Here is a 15691-nt window from a genome sequence, read left to right as displayed (position 1 = left end):
CTCGATGGTTATTTATCTAGACAGACAGATTTTTCATAGCTCGATAGGTTCGATAATGGTTCGATATGAGACTAGACTGTAGCTCGATGGTTATTTATCTAGACAGACAGATTTTTCTTAGCTCGATAGGCTCGATAAATTTAGGTTGTTGATATTTCTCGATGGAACTCGATAGTTTTTCGATAGTGCTTGATAGGGTATGTTTCAGCTCGATGATAGCTCGATAGAGATCGATAGAGCTCGATGACAACTTATTTCAATGTTTTTTTGAAATTTTTTTTATTCTGTTTTCTTACAAAAAAAATTTCATGTGTTGTTACAGATGCCTAAGTTGCTTGTTCCGTTCAGTGATCACTTTCCTGGTCGAGTGACATATCGGGGTAGTAGTACTTTAAATCACATCAAGACCAGGTTTTTGGAGCTCGGGCTGCTTGAAAGGGCTAAGGAATCCCCTTTTAAGCAATTCTTTTTGGCTTCGGAGTTTAATTTCTCCGGAGTCTTGGTGCATCAACTGTTGCTGAGGAAAATCGCCAGCAACAACGAAGATGAGGTGCATTTTTTCTTGGGGTCGAAGTCTTGTAGATTCGGCATGGGAGAGTTTGCCCTGGTGACGGGGTTGGATTTCAGTGCCTTCCCGTCACCAGAAGAGTTGGAAGGGCGTAATCTCAGCGATCGGTTGATAAAGGAGTATTTCAACGATGCTGAGAAAGTAAAGCTGTCACAGGTGGACCATGCTTTCAAGACTTGTACGGTTGTGGAAGATGTGTACAAGCTTGGTCTATGTCTGTTTGTTGAGGGGGTTCTGAATGCCATTGAGGGAAAACTGCACATTTGGCGAGATATTCTAAAAATTGTTGAGAATGTAGAGTACTTCTTCAGCTATCCATGGGGGAAGTACTCTTATAGGAGGCTATTGCATTCTTGTAAGAAGGACATGGTGAAGCAAAAGGCCAACTATGATGCCAAGAAGGATGCCAAGGTGCAGCAAGAGTCCAAACACAGTATGTATGGTTATGCCCCCGCCTTACAGTACTGGGCATATGAGGCTATCCAACAGCTTGCGGTGGAGCTTGTTGTGAGCTCGGGAAACATGTTCCCGAGGATGCTTAGCTGGTCGCATCGGAAGAACAAGGATTTCACCAAGTCCGTCATCGCACCGATATTATTGAAGAAGAATGTAAGTTATGTTGTTTTTTTTTTATCTATATGCTTATATTTTATCATTATTTGAGTTAACCAAATGTTTTATGTTGTTTGCAGTTAATTGTTCTTCCGATGTTGAACCCTCGGCCAGCAGAAAAAGACTATTACTTATCTTTGACTGAGGGAGATCTTCCCCTTTATCCTGGGCTTGGCCAGGATCCCTCGGAGACTGATGAGGAGGAGGATGCGACTTTTGAGAAAATGGCAGAGAAAGTTTCTCAGGCTGCCGAGGCAGCCAAGATATTTGTTGATGCTGCCCCGGGGGAGGAGGTTGCAGGTCCCACCCCTCCTATTCCCCCAGCCTCAGCCCCAGCCTCAACCTGTGCCCCAACATCAGCCCCAGCCTCAGCCCCAGCATCAACCTGTGCCCCAACATCAGCCCCAGCCTCAGTGTCAGCCCCAACACCAACCCCACCACCAGCCTCAGCCTCAGCCCCTGAGCTGGCCGACTTGATTGAGCGGTTGGACAGAGTCGAGGGTCGACAGGAGACCCTCTTGAAGAACCAGTCAGTGATCTTGGACGTACTCAGTCAGATCCTGACATTTGTTAAGGAGAAACCGAGGGGGTCCAATGAAGATTCAGAGTCAGAGTCATTGGATCTTCCGCTAGACTATGTTGATGATCCAACGACGCCCCCTACCATCATTGTGACACCAGATGCTGAGACTCCGGGAGTCGTTATTGTCAACCCTAAGGATGTTGCTGGGGTTCAGTTTCAGAGGGCTAGACGCCAAAGACGCAAGCCAGATTGGTTTGAGGACTATACGGATCCCACGAGGAAAAGACCTCGCACTGCTGCAGCTGCACCAGCAGACGAGGCTACACAAGAGGCTACACATGTGCTGGACCCTCTCAAGAAGCCAGATCCCAAACAGTATAGGACAATGTGCAAGTGGCTTCTTGGAGACATGCCCAACAAGACCCCGCGGGATGTAAAGACTGGGAGTCACGGTCCAGCATGGTTTCTGACGTTGAAGACACCCCAGTCGTGGCTCAATGATGGGGTAAGCAATTTATACCTAATTATGGACTGTTTTCAATTTTACATGTTTTATTTTTACTGACTCGATGTGAGCTCGATGGAGTTCGATAGTAGTTCGACATGGATGTTAAAATAGGGGTTGTTCTTTACTATTTCAGAGTGGCTCGATGTGAGCTCAATGGAGCTCGATAGGTAGTTCGATAGGGATGTTAAAATAGATTGTTTTTTTACTGTTTTAGAGTGGCTCGATGTGAGCTCGATATTAGTTCGATAGGGATGTTAAAAGCTCGATGTGAGTTCGATATGAGTTCGATAGTGAAAATTCCCTTAACAAAGTGGCTCGATGTGAGCTCGATAGGGAGTTCGATAGGGATGTTAAAATAGGTTGTCTTTACTATTTCATGATGGCTTGATGTGAGCTCGATAGGTAGTTCGATAGGGATGTTAAAGTAGGTTATTTTTACTGTTTCATACTGGCTCGATTTGAGCTCGATAGGAGTTCGATAGTAGTTCGACATGGATGTTAAAATAGGGGTTGTTCTTTACTGTTTCAGAGTGGCTCGATGTGAGCTCGATGGAGCTCGATAGGTAGTTCGATAGGGATGTTAAAATAGATTGTTTTTTTTACTGTTTTAGAGTGGCTCGATGTGAGCTCGATATTAGTTCGATAGTAGTTCGATAGGGATGTTAAAAGCTCGATGTGAGTTCGATAGTGAAAATTCCCTTAACAAAGTGGCTCGATGTGAGCTCGATGGAGCTCGATAGGGAGTTCGATAGGGATGTTAAAGTAGGTTATTTTTACTGTTTCAGACTGGCTCGATGTGAGCTCGATAGTAGTTCGATGGTAGTTCGATAGGGATGTTAAAGTAGTTTGTTTTTTTACTGTTTCATACTGGCTCGATTGGAGCTCGATATGAGTTCGATGTGAGCTCGATGGAGCTCGACATCAGCATTTTATGATGGTTTTTGCTAATTTTTTTATCGTACTCTCTTTTGCAGCATATTGATGCGGCATAACACATGCTTCGTATGCGTCGCAAGTATTTTCCCAATATATATCGACAGAATGCAGTTGTGATGAACAGTTATTTCTCACAAGTGATACCTGCCCGATATGATCAATTCAAGAAAACAGCCGACAAAACAAAGTATTATTGGGATGCTGACATTATGTCCATGTTGACCGGCATCGAGCAGCAGTTTCTGACATCTTGGGGAGGAGTTGAGGATGTATATTGGTGCCAGAACTATGGACAACAACATTGGTTTGCCATTGAGGCTTCCATTTCTAGTTGGACTCTGACTGTTTACGATTCAGACAACTCGGTGATTAGTGACGCAAAGCTTGAGGATATTATGAGTCCATGGTGCTTTATGCTACCTTCTCTGTTAATGCAGAGTAAACTGTTTACTGATAGCTTGATGTTGAAGATTCCATCAGCAGGAAATAGGCCGCATCAGTTCACATTGCGTCGCAAACAGAAACACGAGCTCCCTCAGTCAAAGAGAAGGTAACAAACATCATCTTCATACTAATTTTGTTTCTAACTAAATTTATAGTAATGTGCACTTAATATATATATTTTTTTTTACAGTGGGGATTGTGGTGTGTATGCTATCAAGTATATTGAGCATCTAATGGTCGGTCTTCCATTGGAAGCTATCTGCGATGAAAATATGGAGGTGTTCAGGAACAAGTGGACCACAGACTTGTGGTATCAAAATTTGTTACCTTGATGATTGTATATATACAGGGTCTTTACATGTACAGTTTGTTGTTCACATTTTTTTATAATTTTCATGGGCTGTTATCGAGCTAATATCAAGCTATATCGAACTGTTATTGAATTATCAAAATTTGTTACCTTCATAAAAAGAGTTTATTAATACAACAAGTTCAAATGGGAAAAAAGAGTTTAAAGCCTAGCTTTGCCATAAACATAACTTTTCAGAAAAATCAAATAAAAAGAGTTTATTAATACAACAAGTTCAAATGGGAAAAAAAAGTTTAAAGCCTAGCTTTGCATGTAGCCCTGTTGTGGCCAAGACCACCACACATGCTACACTTGCGATGACTGGGAATGATTTCTCCATTCGATGGAGTGCGATTTGTCTTCCTTCTTCCCACCTTATTCTTCTTCGGTCGACCAACTGGTTGTTTTTCAACGGGAACCCCAACTTGCATTTTCTCTATGTTCTCGGGAACTTCTCAATCATCCTCATTGCCAGTTGGGTAAATTGTTTCTTTGTAAGACTCCCTCCACATCTCAGTAGTGTAATATGGTGAACACAGTGAGTAAATGTTGACATTGCGCAACATGGCCGCAGCCACACCATGAACACAAGGGTAACCCATTATTTGAAACTGACCACAAGAGCATGATTTGGTCATCAAATTCACCTCACCATCACCTTCTGGGTCTACCACATGAAATTCAAACTGTCCAAGAGGATGGACTTTCAAGTACCTTGCATCATCCGCAATGCCTGAGACATCTTTCTCATATGTTGTTGCTAATTTCGATGTGCACTTCTCTACCTCCTTACGACGCGCGGCAAACCATGACTGAATTGTGAAACGAATGAATTCCACAAAAGTAGTGACTGGGAAGGTTCTTGCGTCTCTGGTTTTGTTGTTGAAACTTTCAGCGTAGTTGCTTGTCATTACATTGTATCGATTCCCAGGAAAGTATACACGAGTCCACTTATCGAAGCCAATACCCTCGAGATATTGAGCTATGGCAGGATCCATTTGCTTTATATTATTGAAGAACCTGTGAAATTTTGACTTCCGAAATGCATATGCCGCATTATACATCTCCTTGTGACAGTGATCGGTCTTGAACTTAGCGATTACATTCATACTTATGTGATGGTAGCATGCGCCGTGGTAGGCATCAGGGAAGACTAACTCAAGAGCATGAATAATGCTAGCATGCCTGTCTGAAACAAAAGACAGATTATCAACAACTCCAATGGCTTCCTTCAATTTCATCATGAAATACTTCCAAGAAGCATGATTCTCACTGTCAACAATCGCGAATGCAATTGGATAAATGTGGTTATTCGCATCCAATGCGACAGCACACAACATGTGGCCACCGTACCTTGACTTTAAGAAAGTGCCGTCCACACATATAACAGGACGACATGATGTAAATCCCCTTCTACAAACTCCGAGTGAGAAGAAACAGTAAAGAAAGCGACCGTCATCTGTGACAAAATCAGTAATTGTACCTGGATTCTTTTGCTGCAGCATGTACAGGTAAGAAGGTAACTTGGAGTACGATTCTTCAGGTGTCCCCCTAACATAACCGAGTGCCTTCTCTCTGCATCTCCAAGCCTTAATGTAACTCATATCGATCCCAAAATTATTCTTCATATCCTCCTTTATGCTGTTTGGTGGATAGCTAGTGCCATCAGTAGCATATTTGTTCTTGATAAGGTGCCCAATGACAGAAGGTGCTGCTTGACGGTGGTCTTTTTGTCGCAATTCTAGTGAGAAAGTATGTACACTATTATAAACAGTGATCTCAAACATCTCTGATCGCGCTACTTTTTTCCCTCTTATTCTCCAACCACAATCAGGATCCTTGCAGGTGATATACAACACATCAGTACCAGACTTCTTAACCATAAACTCAAAATTATTCTTCATTGAAAAGAGAGCCGCTTTGGTTTTCAATTCCATCTTGTTCTCAAATGTCTTCCCAAGATGTAATTCCCCCAACGCTATACCGGATGAGGGTGATTCAGAACGACTACAAGCTCTGATATCTTCTTTTGTAAACATGGGAGCACTCCATTTTCTGTGATCTTCTGTTGAACATATTGAAATGTTCCCTGTATAGTTATATTCTGTTCCACCATGACGACTAGAGCTGGTGCCAGGTGTTCGGCGTCCTTGACTTGGTGGGTTCGTCCGTGCAATATGACGTATTGGTTGTTCTTGTGCTTCTTCTACTTGCAAATGTTCAGCTAATAGATCATCATCCACCGAATTGTCTCCTAATTCCTCATTGTGTTCGGCTACCGGATCGTCATTCACATAGGGGTTGTACTCATACTGGTTGTCCCTCAGGTCACCAATAGGAAATCCTAAAGTACTGGCTGCTCCCTCAGGTCCGGGAGTGGAATATGGGTCTGCAATGACAATCTTTTTAACAGGAGTGACACACAAGGCCAACCTTTCTTTAGATGTTACTCCTATGAATGCACGGACACCAAGATCACTTTCAACATGAACGGGTGTAAACGGTTGGTCGCCACAAGTGTAAGGAACCTCCAATTTCAACTCATACATCTGTTTATCAACTTTAAGTTCCTTGTGCAATATGTCAAGAAGTTGCAAGTACGTTACAGTATCCTCCATCGGTATCACCGTGCATTGAGGGTCCTTGAAAATCCACTTATTCCCTTGTAATTCCCAAACACCATTGTGGGATACAAAAACGTAGACAATAGAGCCTGTGTTGGAAAAAAAAACATTAACATTGTCAGGAAAACTGTCATTTTTCCAGAAATGCAATAAAAAATAACATTATCGAGCTTTATCGAGCTATTATCGAGTTGGAATCGAGCTACCATTTCTCAAAACAGAACACAAACCTAACCAAACCCTCCATCGAACCCCTATCGAGCTATTATCGAGTTATCATCGAGCTACCATTTCTCAAAACAGAACATAAACATAACCAAACCCTCCATCGAACCCATATCGAGCTATTATCGAGTTAGCATCGAGCTATCATTTCTCAAAACCGACCATAAAACACAACCAAACCCTCAATCGAACCCTATCGAGCTCATATCGAGCTACTATCGAGCTCACATATTATAGATCCATTCGACCCCTTATCGAACCCTTATCGAGTTTCCATCGAGCACTAAACCGAACCTATCGAGCTATTATCGAGCTAACATCGAGCTACATCGAGCTCTTACAAAGACCTTCTTCTACATACCATCGAACCGTTATCGAGCAAAAAAATTGCAGAAAACCCAGAAAAACACAGATCGCGGAATCTCTCAAAAAATCCCGAAAAATACACCAATATAGGCTCAGATCTGTTCAAAATAGCCAAAAAAAATGTAAACAAATAATACCCAACACAAAATGTAAAATCTCATTACCCATGGTTTTTCTCCTCCAAAAACTCTCAAAATAGATGTTGCCTTTGATATTAACGAATTCACAGAAACAATGGAGATAACTAACAATGATTTTGACAAGAAAATTATACAAAACTGTAGGTTTTATGGAGATTTCGTGAGAATTAGAGAGAGAGAGGGAGGAGAGTGGAAGAGAAGGTTTTGTGAATTTTTGATATAATGGGAGGGGTATTTTGGGTATGGGAGGAAAGTTTAGCATTAATTTGAAAATATTATTAATGTTGGGATTTTTTGGTAATATTAGGTATTATTAGAGATAAAAAGTGAAATTTCCCATCTCAAATAACACTTAAAATAAAAATAATAGTAATTAAGTTCAACCCATTAACAGGGGCGACAAAATGTACCAACAAAATTTGCTTCTTTTCGGGTAGTTTTGGGAATATATTTTATAGTATTTTGAGTTTAGTTCATTTCAAAATAAATAATTTATCTATTTAAAAAAAATATCATTTTGATCTATGTATCTTATCTAAATACCATATTTAATTTTCTGTTTTAAGAAATAAGATTTTTTTTAATATATTTATATGTTTAATTTTTGGGTTTATATTTTTTTTTTTAGACTTTGTGTTTTGATAAATTATTTTTTAGATCATGTATTTTGTAAAATTGTTCAAATAAGCTTCTAGATGTGATTCTAATGAACAAAAAATTGAATATAACAACACAATTTTTAGGTAGAATGACTGTATTTTTGTTCTAAGTTGTTAGTTTGATAAATTATTTATGATTTTAGTTCAAAAAAACTTTGATCAAAATCGAATTTAGAAGTCTATTTGAACTATTTTAAAAAATACAAGATCCAAAAAATAATTTTTTAAAACTCAGCGTCTAAACAAGTAATGAACCAAAATACAAACTCTAAAAAAATATAAAATATAAGTATCTGCACATGTTCTTGAATCCAATACCAAGTAAACTGAAACAATTAAAAGTAGTTGAAAACTGAGGTGTTTGTTTTGAGTTTTTTTTTTTGTTTTGTTTAAATCTTCTGTGTTTGTCGTTTATTTTTGGAATAAAAAAAAACTGAGATATTACAAGTAAATGAGTTCTCTTTCTCTTGTTGCCCATAATATATAACGTATTTTTTTCTCCAGTGAAATGGGTTAGAGCCTCAGTTGACGAACAACATTTGGACCCGGATGATCTACCGACCCATCACCACTACTTACTCCATTCACCCTTACACGGTGATCTCTTCAAAAAAAATATTATCTGAGCTGGGGTCGGACACTGCAAATTCGGTAGAAAATGAAGAGAGAGTGCCCCGAGTATGAGTGGGATGCTTGGACACGGTGAAACTATTTCCAGAAGAGCATTTGTCGTCTCAGGTAAGCTACTCAACATTTGAAAACCTACTGTTACTGTACGAAAATGTGAGTTAAATATGTGTAGATACCTTATTTTCTGAAATAAAATTTGAAGAGGAAATAACTGTCAAAAATGGGTATGGAATTACACAGTACAATCGATAATCTGAATGATGTTATGGGCCTAAGTTTCAGTTTGTCGTGCAGAAAGAAGAACTTGTACTAATAGGAATGGACATGGCATCTCATGCTTAAACGGCGTAGGTATTACAGAATGTAGTCTTCAAGAATATTAAATAGTTAATAAGTATACGTTAATTTTACTAATATTTAGGGTTGTGCAAAATTAAGAATTTTTTTTTTAATTGTATATTTATTTAATTATTAATTATACATATATAAAACTAAATTCAAATTATTTTTTTATAAAAGGTCCTACATTTTAAAGTAACAATTATTTTAATTACAAATACAAATTAAAAATAAAAAAAATAATAAAAAATATTAGTAAGAAATTATTTATTTTAGCTAACCCGCCCAAACTGATGGTCGGGTTGAAATTCAATTTTTTTTAATTGGATTGGGTTATGGGTTGAATAGTACTAACCTGATTATAGATTTGGATTTGTAAAAAATTTACCCAACCCGCCCTAACCGACCAACTCCTACTAATAACTAATTAATTTTTAGATAGAACGACATAATTCTTGTCAATAGGAGTTAAGGAACGAATTAATCGGCATTTCTGATCTCCAACATCAATCGAACACGGATTGACAGTGCCTTGATACAAGCCTTGGCTGAGAAGTGGTGGGATACAAGATTGGTGGCTATTTTTGCTCACCAATCTTGGATGGCTCGATCGCAAGTGGCTCAATTTCATAGTAAGAAGCATGAGATTCTATCTCAAAACCAATTGGTGATGAGTAGGATAACTCATGCTCTTATAAATGGTATGATGATCCCACATACTTTCCAAGTGGGATTCTATTCTCTTCTCTAACAAGTGCCATTTCCGGAGTTGAAGTATATGGGCAGCCAATCATGTTGGATAAACGTATTCATAAGGAGGTCAGTGGCCTTGTCCATTATTGAGAGTCGAACAATTGGGGTGGGGCGGGTTTGGCATTCTGTTACCAGCAAATGTATGTACATGAATGAAAGTTTAATTGGGAAGACCTGCTTTTATCGTTTGTAAATGATGGGAATACTGATATTAACTTACGAACAGATGTGGGGAAGTGACTATATCCGATGCCTACATGTCGTGCCACGATTGATATTCCCTCAGGCTTTTCCAATAATCATTGCTTAAAATGACTGTTCTCATCCACCCATGCACGGGTCGGCACTACTGGATTACTACAGAAGAAAACTACAGCATCTAAATTTTAACGAGGTATTACTAAAATCATTATAAAGCAAAGTTTAGATGAAAATTTGTGTAATTGCTGTACAAATAAAACATTCCAAAAATTGGAATCCATGTGGTTCCACTTCATTGTTAGTGACAATGCATCTACTTCATTGATGAAACTAAATTACAGGCTAACTGGTTTCCTCTCCTTTATCACTCAATCCCTACTACCGAAATTAGAGACCAAGTGTAAAACGACCACAAAGAACAATGCAGTAGCTAAATTCAAGATAGCCAATCTCCCCTACTCCAAAAGACCCCTCATAGAATCGGATAACAGTTCTTTTATATTCTATTAACTAACAAAGTCACACAGTCACTAAACTCTCACAACATAACTGGCTGAATTAGTTTTAAGTAAGTGAACCTATCAAAATACACTTTCAAAGCTTTTAGGGAGCCTTACTCTGTACTAGGCGACGTACACAAACCAAGTCTGTAGACACACCTAGCACACATTGCGCTCTTCTATTTCTTGAAACAAGGTAATTATGAACTGTAAGGATTTTAATTGTAATTATTCCCCTTCTTTCTAGAATATGTAAAATGTATTACTGAGCTAACAACTCCGTATGTTTCCAATGGTATTTGAATAATCTAATTTGTAATCTGCTATTCAGTTATGTACAAACAGTCATAACATTGTCCAAACAACTGCCTCATCTTCCGAGACAGAGGTATGCCTTGTGGTCTTGCATTTGAATTAGAGGCTAACCTGAATCAAAAGTTAATTTCATTCTGATCTGTGATTCACAACAATATTATTGAACAAGTGACCACAGCGAGTCAGACTCTCAAGAACTACAAAAAAAATCCTACAATAATCTTGGAACTTTGAACAGGTATGTTAGCTCATCTTATATATACCATGCCTACGAAGAAGTTCCAAACTCTAATGAGGTTTTCATATGCAACTTAACATTAGGTCAAAAGCTGCACAGCTCAAGAGAATGACAATCGCCTACAGCATAGGGTCCAGTGAGCACAAAATGAAAGAGAACAAGTTGAGTCGACCAAATTTTAGTTGTCCGACGTTTTTTCTCCACTTGATCAATATCAATAATGTAAGTATTTTTTGTAAAATTATTATTAGAATTTTCTTAACTAAAATACAATTCGAAAAAATAATTCTTTGACTGAATTATGAAAATAGAGAAACATTTATGCTAAAAGCACTATTTATTGATATATATCTTCTTTTTTTTTCCTAGAGTGAAATCAAAATAATAAAATATTACATAAACATGTTAGGATTTTTTTTTTGTCAAAATTATATTTCTTTTTTTTTTTAACGACAAAAAATTTCTCCAACGTCAAATTTTTAGTCATTCACTGCTAAATAATTACATGAATAAGATTAAAATATATAAAACATTATTGTCGGTTGCAGAGGGCACTTGATTTTTTTTGTTATATATATACATATAAATATCAATTAAAAATTTGGCCCCATTAAAAGATATTTTAAATATACCCTATTAGCCTATATATTTTTTTTTACCTATAGATTTTGAAGAGGGTGTGATGTGTATATATATATAGTTAAAATTAAAATTTAGAATATTATACAATTTTAGAATATATCAAATGATAATTTAACTTGTAAGAAAAATATGAAAATAATTTTATATATATACACATCACACCCTCTTCAAAATCTTTTTGTTTTAAAAAAAAAACTACCGAAACCATAGTCCAAGCTTGAAGCCAATGACAGAGCCAATATTTTTTTCATGGGGAGGCAAATGATGTTTATAAATTTTGTAAGGGAGCAAACTATAATTTATTTTACCATATATATATATATTTTTTAACTTAAATAATAATAAATAAAAATATTGAGGAGATCTTGAGCTCCTAAGCTACAATATGGCACCGCGGTTAATGTTTGAAGCTTACTTTAAAATAGAGAATTTTAATCTTATCATTAAAAAAAAGAATTTTAATTTTATAATTATATTTTATTTTATGCTTTTGATAAGAAAATTGTAAAATCCATTTTTGGCTAAACTTTAATTTAGACAAAATATTTTAAATGTTTAAAGAAAAATTAGTAGCATATCTCCATATTGATTTTCAGATTAAATTAGCAATATTTTCAACTGATTTTGCAATGTGAAAATATCTTTAAGTGTGAATATATTTGTTGCCTTATTTATCTCAAATAATCAATTTTTGGTAAAAATATATTGTGCAAATATCTTGAGATTATTTTCAGGGATTATGTGGAATTATGTCTTTTCTGGAATAAAGAAGGTATCGAAAATGAACATGGTCAAAAGAAATGACCATGTTCGTTCTGCCAGATAACACTGATTTCGCTGCTGACTCATCAGCTTCTTTTTCTGTCGACACATAACGTATCTAGCTGGCTGATTTCCTAAATCAAAGTAATTCGTAAATTGATTTCAAAGATACCAGAAAATGATGGCCTTGGACGATTTCCCTGCCTATAAATATCTTGCCAAGGCCTTTGGAATTTTCACCTCTTTCATTTTGAATATTTGTAACCATTACGTTATTTTGAAGAGTGACTTTATTTGTAGAGATTAAGTTTGTTCACCTTAATCTTTGTGAGAGTGCTAATTGTACTTGTGGATTTCTATCTAGTCCATTGTAAACAGATAGTATCTATTGTGAACGTGTTCATAAGGATCTTCGGGAGAGGATTCTATCTAAGTCTCACTTCGGGAGGAAGTGTGCACTCGCTATTCTTTGAAGGGAGTTCAAGAGAATCAGCGTTTCATCAAACTAGATTCGTAGAGAAGAGTACAACAAGATTGCGACAATAGTTTAAGAGGGAGTCTTACATTGTTTAAGTCAATGCTTTTGTACACTTTGTTTATTTACTAATTGGTTTATTCTCTGGGCGTGGCCCTAAGGAGTAGGTTATCCGAAAGGGTTTCTGAACCTTGTAAAAATTCGCTGTGTTCTTTAATTTTTGCACTGTCTATTTATTGTGTTCAGTTCTGTCGTGACAAGTTCGGATTCTGTTATGACAGAACTGCTTTCTGTGTAAACAATTAATTACCATTCCGCATTTTAATTAATTCGTGGTTTAATTAATTTGGTAATTACTAAAAACATAATTTCAATTGGTATCAGAGCAGATCACTAAACTCTTAGTGCGATCTTGTATTTTTCCGTTTGTTTTGTGCCTTGTGAAATGTCTATCTTTGCAGAAGGTGGATCTATAACTTGGCCTCCATTGCTAAATGATACAAATTATCTATACTGGAAAGTAAGGATGAAAGCTTTTATCAAATCCCTTGATGAAAGCTTTTATCAAATCCCTTGATGAAAGGGCTTGGAGATTAATATTGACCGGTTGGACACCACCTGTCGAGAGAGATTTGAAATCTGGTAAGACACAGGTAAAATCTGAACTTGAATGGTCTAATGAAGAAGATAAATTGTCAATTTATAATAATAAAGCTTTACATGCAATTTTTAATGGTGTTGGTGAGAGTTATATAAAATTGATTTCATCTTGTGAGTCTGCCAAAGATGCTTGGGAAATCCTTCAAACTCAATTTGAAGGAACCACTGATGTTAAGCGATCTAGGCTTGTAATGTTGACCACAAGATTTGAAAACATTCGCATGCCTGAAAAAGAAACCCTCACTGAGTTTTATGAAGAATTGTCTGACATTGCTAATGAATATTTTGCTTTAGGAGAAAAGTTGTCTGACTCAATTTTGGTTAGGAAAATTGTTAGCTCTCTTCCTGATAGGTTTCAATCCAAGATCACAGCCATTGAGGAGGTAAAGAACCTTGACACCTTGAAAGTTGAGGAATTGATGGGATCTCTTCGAACTTTTGAACTTAATCAAAAGATCCGCCAAGAGAAACCAATTGCTGTGAAGGAGAAATCGATTGCCTTGAAATCTTCCAATGAGAAAATGGAAAGCTCAGATGAGGAAGATGATGATGAAATGATCTTGTTATCGAAAAAATTTAAGAAGTTTATGAAAAAGATTGGTAACAAGAAAAACATGTCTAAATCGTCCAAAGGTAATAATTTTTTAAAACCTTTTGAATCTACTAATAAAAAAGGTATTCAATGCAGGGAGTGTGAAGGTTTTGGACATATTCAAGCTGAATGTGCCAATACCTTAAAGAAAAATAAGAAGGTCATGGCAGTAACTTGGAGTGACCAGGACTCTGAAAGTAGTGATGAGGAAGAAAAGTCTAATCTTGCCTTAACTTCTGTTTTTTCTTGCTTACCTCCTTCTGTGCAGGTGAATGAGAATGTTTGTTTAAATAATACTATTTCAACAGATGAGGGTTCCCATGGTGATTCAAATGAATCTGATTTGGATGAGGATTCTTTGAAAGAATCATACAAAAACATGTATGATCAATGGTTGAAAGTATGTTCAGATAATCGTTTGATGGCAAACAATAACAAAGTTCTCAAGAAGATAAATGAAGAACTTGACTGTCTTGTTAAAAAATATGAAATTGAGATTGTTGCTAAAGATTCTGAAATCAATCGTTTGTCTAATGAAGTTGATAAAATTGTGAAAGGTGTCAAATTGCTTAATCATAGATCTATGGTTTTGGATGATGTTCTGTTTGCAGGTCAAAAATCTTGTGATTGTTCTAGGTTAGGATCAAATGGATCTAAACCTAAAGGAAAAACAATTTATATTTCTGGAAATCTTCCTATTGTTTCGACAACTGACCCTTCTGCAGGAACAACTCAAACTCATGTGGCATCATCTTTTCAATCTGTCACATCACATGAGAAACAGACCAGAAATTTCGAGAATAAAAAAACTGGTCATTTTATTCCAATTTGCAATTTCTGTGGAGTGAAAGGTCATTTTCGACCTAAATGTTTTACCTTGATGAATTTTCTTCACAAAAATTACTTTAATCATCATGGTAATTTGAGACAAATGCCCTTGAAGAAAAGGTCTCCACCTAAGAAAGTTTGGGTGAAGAAAAATAAATTCAAATGTCTTGCTGTCTTTACTTGTCTTAGAACATGTGCTTCTAACTCTTGGTTTTTTGATAGTGGTTGTTCAAGGCATATGACAGGTAACAAAAGCATACTCACTGACTTCAAGACTTTGAAAAATGGGGAAGTCACACTTGGAGATGGTAAGTCTTGTAAGGTACTTGGTAGTGGCACTCCAAATTCTAAAAGACTACCAAAGTTACAAAATGTTCTTTTGGTTGATGGACTTAATACTAATCTAATTAGTATAAGTCAAATTTGTGACCAAGACTTGTTTGTAAATTTTTCTCTTGATAATTGTTTTGTGCTTGACCAAGATGGAAATTGTGTTTTGAAGGATTATAAATCTGTCGATAATTGTTACACATTATCTCAATCACACAATTGTCACACAATTACAATGAGTGATACTAATTTGTGTCATGAAAAACATGATCATGTGGATTGTGAAAATTTGAGAAAAATTGGAAGTATGAGTCATGTTCGTGATTTACCGATTTTAAGTAAATATTCTTTTGGTAAATGTGAACCAGGTCGATTGGGAAAACATTTGAAAATTTCTCATGAAAAATGTTTTTGTGTTGATGATGTGTCTCGACACACTGAGGATCTTGTTGAAAATAAAACTTTCGTTTTA

The sequence above is a fragment of the Humulus lupulus genome, chromosome 8 (assembly GCF_963169125.1).
Source record: "Humulus lupulus chromosome 8, drHumLupu1.1, whole genome shotgun sequence".
In the NCBI taxonomy this organism is placed as follows: Eukaryota; Viridiplantae; Streptophyta; class Magnoliopsida; order Rosales; family Cannabaceae; genus Humulus; species Humulus lupulus.
The sequence above is the reverse complement of the archived record's forward strand: the minus strand, read 5'-3'. Positions refer to the sequence as shown.